Source organism: Rosa chinensis, chromosome 5, assembly GCF_002994745.2.
Source record: "Rosa chinensis cultivar Old Blush chromosome 5, RchiOBHm-V2, whole genome shotgun sequence".
NCBI lineage: Eukaryota > Viridiplantae > Streptophyta > Magnoliopsida > Rosales > Rosaceae > Rosa > Rosa chinensis.
Window position 1 is genome coordinate 84,396,921 of NC_037092.1, and position 5,624 is coordinate 84,402,544.

The 5,624-nt window shown below is 42.2% G+C and overlaps 1 non-coding gene across 1 annotated transcript; it reads left to right on the forward strand.

The window, feature by feature from the left end:
- Window positions 1-3,110: 3,110 nt before the first annotated feature.
- LOC112168496 lies at window positions 3,111-3,217 on the forward strand. The gene has a single exon (XR_002924264.1). It is a non-coding gene; the product is annotated as a small nucleolar RNA R71 (small nucleolar RNA).
- The last annotated feature ends 2,407 nt before the right edge of the window (window positions 3,218-5,624 follow it).

A 5,624-nucleotide genomic window follows, 5' to 3' on the forward strand; every position in this document is an offset into this window, starting at 1 on the left:
GAACGTACCACTCTCACACAAGTGGGAGGTGGTAAGGAACGAACAAGATCTATTTTTGCTTTATCGACCTCAATACCCTTAGCAGAAACAATATGGCCTAACACTATCCCTTGTTGTACCATGAAGTGGCACTTCTCCCAATTTAAAACAAGATTCGTATCCTCACATCTTTTAAGCACTAAAGACAAATTATGTAAGCATGAATCAAAAGAATTACCGTACAAGGAGAAGTCGTCCATGAAGACTTCTATGATCTTCTCAACCATGTCAGAAAATATTGCCAGCATGCAACGTTGAAAAGTCGCCGGTGCATTACACAAGCCAAACGGCATCCTACGGTAGGCAAACGTACCAAAGGGACACGTAAATGTAGTCTTCTCTTGGTCCACGGGATCAATAGTGATCTGATTGTATCCTGAGTAGCCGTCCAAGAAACAATAGTAGGCATGTCCTGCGAGTCGCTCCAACATTTGGTCAATGAATGGGAGAGGGAAGTGATCCTTACGTGTAGCGGTGTTGAGCTTACGGTAATCAATGCAAACTCTCCACCCGGTTTGCACTCTTGTAGGTACCAACTCATTATCCGCATTCTTGACTACGGTGATGCCGGATCTCTTTGGTACCACTTGAACAGGGCTCACCCACTTGCTATCAGAGATTGGATAGATTATCCCCACATCTAGGAGCTTAAGAACTTCCTTCTTCACGACTTCCATCATTGGAGGATTCAATCGTCTTTGAGCTTCCCTTGAAGGTTTTGAATCCTCCTCAAGATGAATGCGATGCATGCACATGGATGGACTAATCCCCTTAATGTCTGCAATGCTCCAAGCTATGGCTTTCATGTGCTCTCTAAGAACTCGGACAAGTTTTGCCTCCTCATGTGCCGAAAGGTTAGAAGCAATAATAACCGGTAATGTCTCATTATCTCCCAAATAAGCATACTTGAGATGATCCGGCAATGGTTTAAGCTCTAATTTGGGTGCCTGAATCACAGAAGGTACAAGTTTTGCATCTGAAACTGGAAGGGAAATAAAGTTAGGAGGCTTACCTTGTACTTGAGGGCGTGCCTCAAGTGCAAGGACTGTTTCCATGAGCTCATGGTTCCAAACTACATCGTTGGAGACCCTTGGATTGGTGTCTTTCCCCTGCATTTGTCCAGTTGAAGTATCACCTTTGACTAGTTGAAAATCGTTTTGCTCCAATCCCAATTCTAATGTGCTCTTGAGTTTATCCTCCCCCACACTTGCATTAAAGGTATCCTGCACAAGATAATCAAAGGCATCAATGGAAAAACAAGTATGAACATCATTCGGATACCTCATGGCCTCAAAGATGTTGAAGCATATAATGTCGCCATCAAATTCCATCGTTAAGGTCCCCTCATAGACATCAATCTTTGTTCGTGCAGTTCTCATGAATGGGCGACCAAGAATGAGAGGAAGGTCGTATGGCATAGGCTCAGGCTCCATCTCCAAGACAAAGAAATCCGCTGGAAAGATCAACTCTCCCACTTGCACCAAGACATCTTCAACTATGCCCTTAGGATAGGCTATAGAACGATTCGCTAGTTGAATGGTGACCTGAGTATCCTTGAGCTCACCTAACTTAAGAGTTTCATACACAGTATAGGGCATTAGATTAATAGAAGCTCCTAAATCAAGAAAGCTTTTTCAAACCTGCGTTCCCCAATTGTGCAAGGGATCGTGAATCTTCCAGGATCCTTTAGCTTAGGAGGCAATTTTCTCAAAAGTACCGCGGAGACTTCCTCACTAAGAGCCACAATTTCCTTATCTTTATACCTCCTCTTGTTGGTACACAACTCCTTGAGAAACTTAGCGTATTTGGGCACTTGTTTGATGGCATCCAAAAGAGGGATGTTCACTTGGACTTTCCGAAAGGTTTCCAAGATGTCTTTCTCATGTTGCTCCTTCTTTGAGTTCATGAACCTATGAGGAAAAGGAATACAAGAAGACATAGGGATAGAAGCATCATTGTTAGCCTTAAAAGAATTCAAAGAAGGGTTAGGAGTGCCCCGATTTTCGACTGGCTGACGAATTTCCTTCGAATGGTCAAAATCTGAATTTTCTGTGATGACTGGTCAGTGGGTTTCGTCGACTGGTCGGTGAGCTTCTGATCCTGGAACACATAACCCGTCGACCGGTCGGCGAGTTTCGCCGACTGGTCGGTGGATTGCCAAATTTTGATTTTTGATATTTTCAGCTTCGTTTTTGGATCCTTTTTCTTCCTCCAAAGCTTCTTGAGACTTCTATATGGCTCTTATTGGTTCCTCCAATTGCTTTCCACTTCTCAAAGTCATGGCATGGAGCTCCGCAACACTCTCACCCTCAGGATTAGGCACAGTTGTGCTTGGAAGAGTGCCGGGAGGCCTATTTTGCATATTACTTGCAAGTTGCCCAACTTGTCTTTCTAAGTTCTTGATTGATTGCCCTTGCTCCTTAAATTGAGCCTTGGTCTCTTGCATGAATGTAGAGGTATGAAGTGCCATCTCCTTGAGCATATCCTCCAATGATTTGCTTGAAACTTGTTGAGGTGGAGCTTGTTGATGTGCTTGTTGTCTAGGGGCTTGGAAACCAGGTGGCGTGTTATAGACACCTTGAGTAGGCCGAACCACATTATCATTGTTGTTCCAACGGAAGTTAGGGTGATCCTTCCATCCAGGATTGTATGTGTTCGAGTAGGGGTCATACTTGTGCCTTGGTTGCCCCACAAAGTTTACCTGTTCCTCAGACAAAGTAGACATAGGACACCTATCAGTAGTATGGTCAGAATATGAACAAATAGAGCATACCTGAGATGATGCCTTAGACCCATTGCTCATGACATTCACTAACATATCGAGTTTTCTCTCCAAGGCTACCATCTAATTTTGCATCCCATTCTTAGTGTCAAGCTCATAAACTCCACGACCTCTTGCTCGCTTATCCCTTGCGTGGAATTGCCGATTGTTATCAGCCAAGTCTTCAATGAGATCATATGCTTGCTGGCCAGTCTTATTCATGAATGTCCCTCCACAGGCCGAGTCCACGCTACCCCTATTGACCGTGTCCAAACCATCATAGAAATATTGAACCAAGTCATCCAAAGCAAAATTATGATGGGGGCACTTCCTCTGCAGCTCTTTAAATTCCTCCCATGCCTCATATAGAGTATCTCCATCCTTCTGACAGAAATTTTGTATTTCTCTTCTCAGCTTCCTTGTCAGTTGGGCCGGAAAGTACTGCTTGAGGAACTTCTTGACCATTTCATCCCAAGATGTTATGATACCTGCAGGTAGAGAGTATAGCCAATGCTTAGCATCATCTTTTAACGAAAATGGGAAAAGAAGTAACCTAAGGCCTTCAGGAGGCAGATGCTGAATGGTCTGCAATTTGCATATGTCCAAGAATTCCCTAATGTGAACATTAGGGTCCTCAGATGGGGATCCCATATATTTGGGCAGCGAGTTAATCAACTGCACAGGAATGGAATAGGTATGATTGCCGTCCAGTGTATAATCAATGCATGAAGGAGATTCAGAAGTTGTTGGGACGAAGGCATCCTTCAGTGGTCTTGCTCCAGCCATCTCAACTTTGGGGGGTTCCTCGAACTGTTCCTCTTCGTCTTCGTGCACCGAATGCGCAGGTGAATGTGAAGGTGTGTACTTCTCTCGGTCCTCCTCTCCTTGCGAAGATGTAGAACCCGTCGTTGGGCCGTCAATTGGCAAACACGTTTCCTTCGTTTGCTTCCTATTCGACCTGCAGGTGCGTTCTATCTCAGAATCCAAAGGAATGAGTTTGCCCTGTGAAGTTTTCCGAGTAAGCATACACCTGAAAAGAAAAACACAAAGATAAGAAAACTAAAAATAAAAAGAAAGAAAAACAATTAGAACTAAAAAGTCCCCGGCGACACGGCGCCAAAAATTGATCGGTTATTTTTATGCCAACAATTTTCCTACTACCGATTTGAATGTCAATTGTAGAATAAGGAAGTAGGGTCTCCCGCAGAGGACTTATGGAACTAATTGTAAGACTTTCCGAGTTTAGGAGTTGATTGTGATATTTGTAAAGACAATTGAAAGTAAATAACAAATAATGAAATTGCTTGAGATTGAGAATCAATAGAGAAGCAGAAGTCAGGGAATGTATCCACCACCAAACAATCAAGTATGCAAACCATGTTTAACCTAGTCTTATTTACCTATGGATGAAGATGCTCAAGTTAACCCAACGCCTGAATCAACCTATTATTTTTCCTTACTTGTATGCTAGGTGAGAGACGCTCTACACCTAACCTATTTCCTAAAATGCAACCTAGGTTGACGCAACTCTAGATTTAACACATAGAAATCATTAAGATTAAGAAAAACGAGACATCACAAGACATTATGAGTACGACGCGTCTCAATTAATCTAGGGACCTAATCACTCACCTTATAGACGATTTACTACTCTAGAACTTTCAACAAAACCTTCTTAAAAGGAACAAGCAATGATCATTCATAGCAATAGAATCCTAAACATGCAATCTAAGTTGGCCACCAAAGAAAGCACATAAAGAAATCATCAATGTAAAAATAGTGATTAAGTTCTCATCCATTGAATAAACAAAAACTAATTAAATGTCATAGCATGGCATACAATCATGATTGGGGCTTCAACATGCCCTAACTACTTAGAATTTAGTTGCACATGGTTTGAATTGGAAGCACAAAAGAATTCATAAGCAAAGTAAAACAGAAAAACCCTAAAAATCAAGTTGGAAAAGTCGTCTGCCGACTGGTCGGTGGATGGCTGATCTGCTTTCTTCTGCTCGGGTTTCTTGCTTGATTCTCGCGCATAAGAAGCTTTTCATTAGCTTTTCTAGCCTTTTTATAGTGCTCTTGAGTCCTCCTTCATTCCTTTTTGGTTTGAGAGTCCTTAAAGTGTAGAGAAAATCAACTTCTTAATTCTCTGATTGAATTAGGATTTCTCCACATCACTTTGTCCAATGAGAATTCGACATGTCATCATCAATATATCTGCGAATATCTCCATAATTTGCTGTGATATCTCCATGAATTGGGCTTCTCGATCCATCAAGGTCTTCTGCTTAGTCCAGGACTCCAAGGTTTTCCTTATTTGCGCATCTTTCCTCAATATTATCTTCTTTTTGTATATTTGCTCCGAAAAACCTAATAAACACAAAAGTAAATAAATAAAGAGAAAATAGAATAAACTAACAAAGATTAATATAGGGATTAACCATATACACGTCGCATAAAATGCTCCTATCAAGCGTACTCTATGTGCCCCCCATGCGAAGGACTAGAAGAGGCTGCTTTTGTTCGTGAAGGAGTAGCTTTCGCGGCCCTTAACATGCTGGTCGCGAAATATATTTTTTATTTGTTGCGCTTACTCTCTGCCCCATGGAATCTTCCAGCTGCTCCCGACACCTTGCCAGTTTGTCGCGATGAAAATGGGCTTCGCCTGCGAGCGTTTGCTAACTTGATGGTATCTTTCTGGACTCTTCGTGCACGGTGACCAACTTCTTGCAGAGTATCTTGTACCCATTTAATTATGGGAAAAATGCACGAGCAGTGTCTGGAGACTCTGAGGACTGTCAAAATGATACCTGAACTTTCA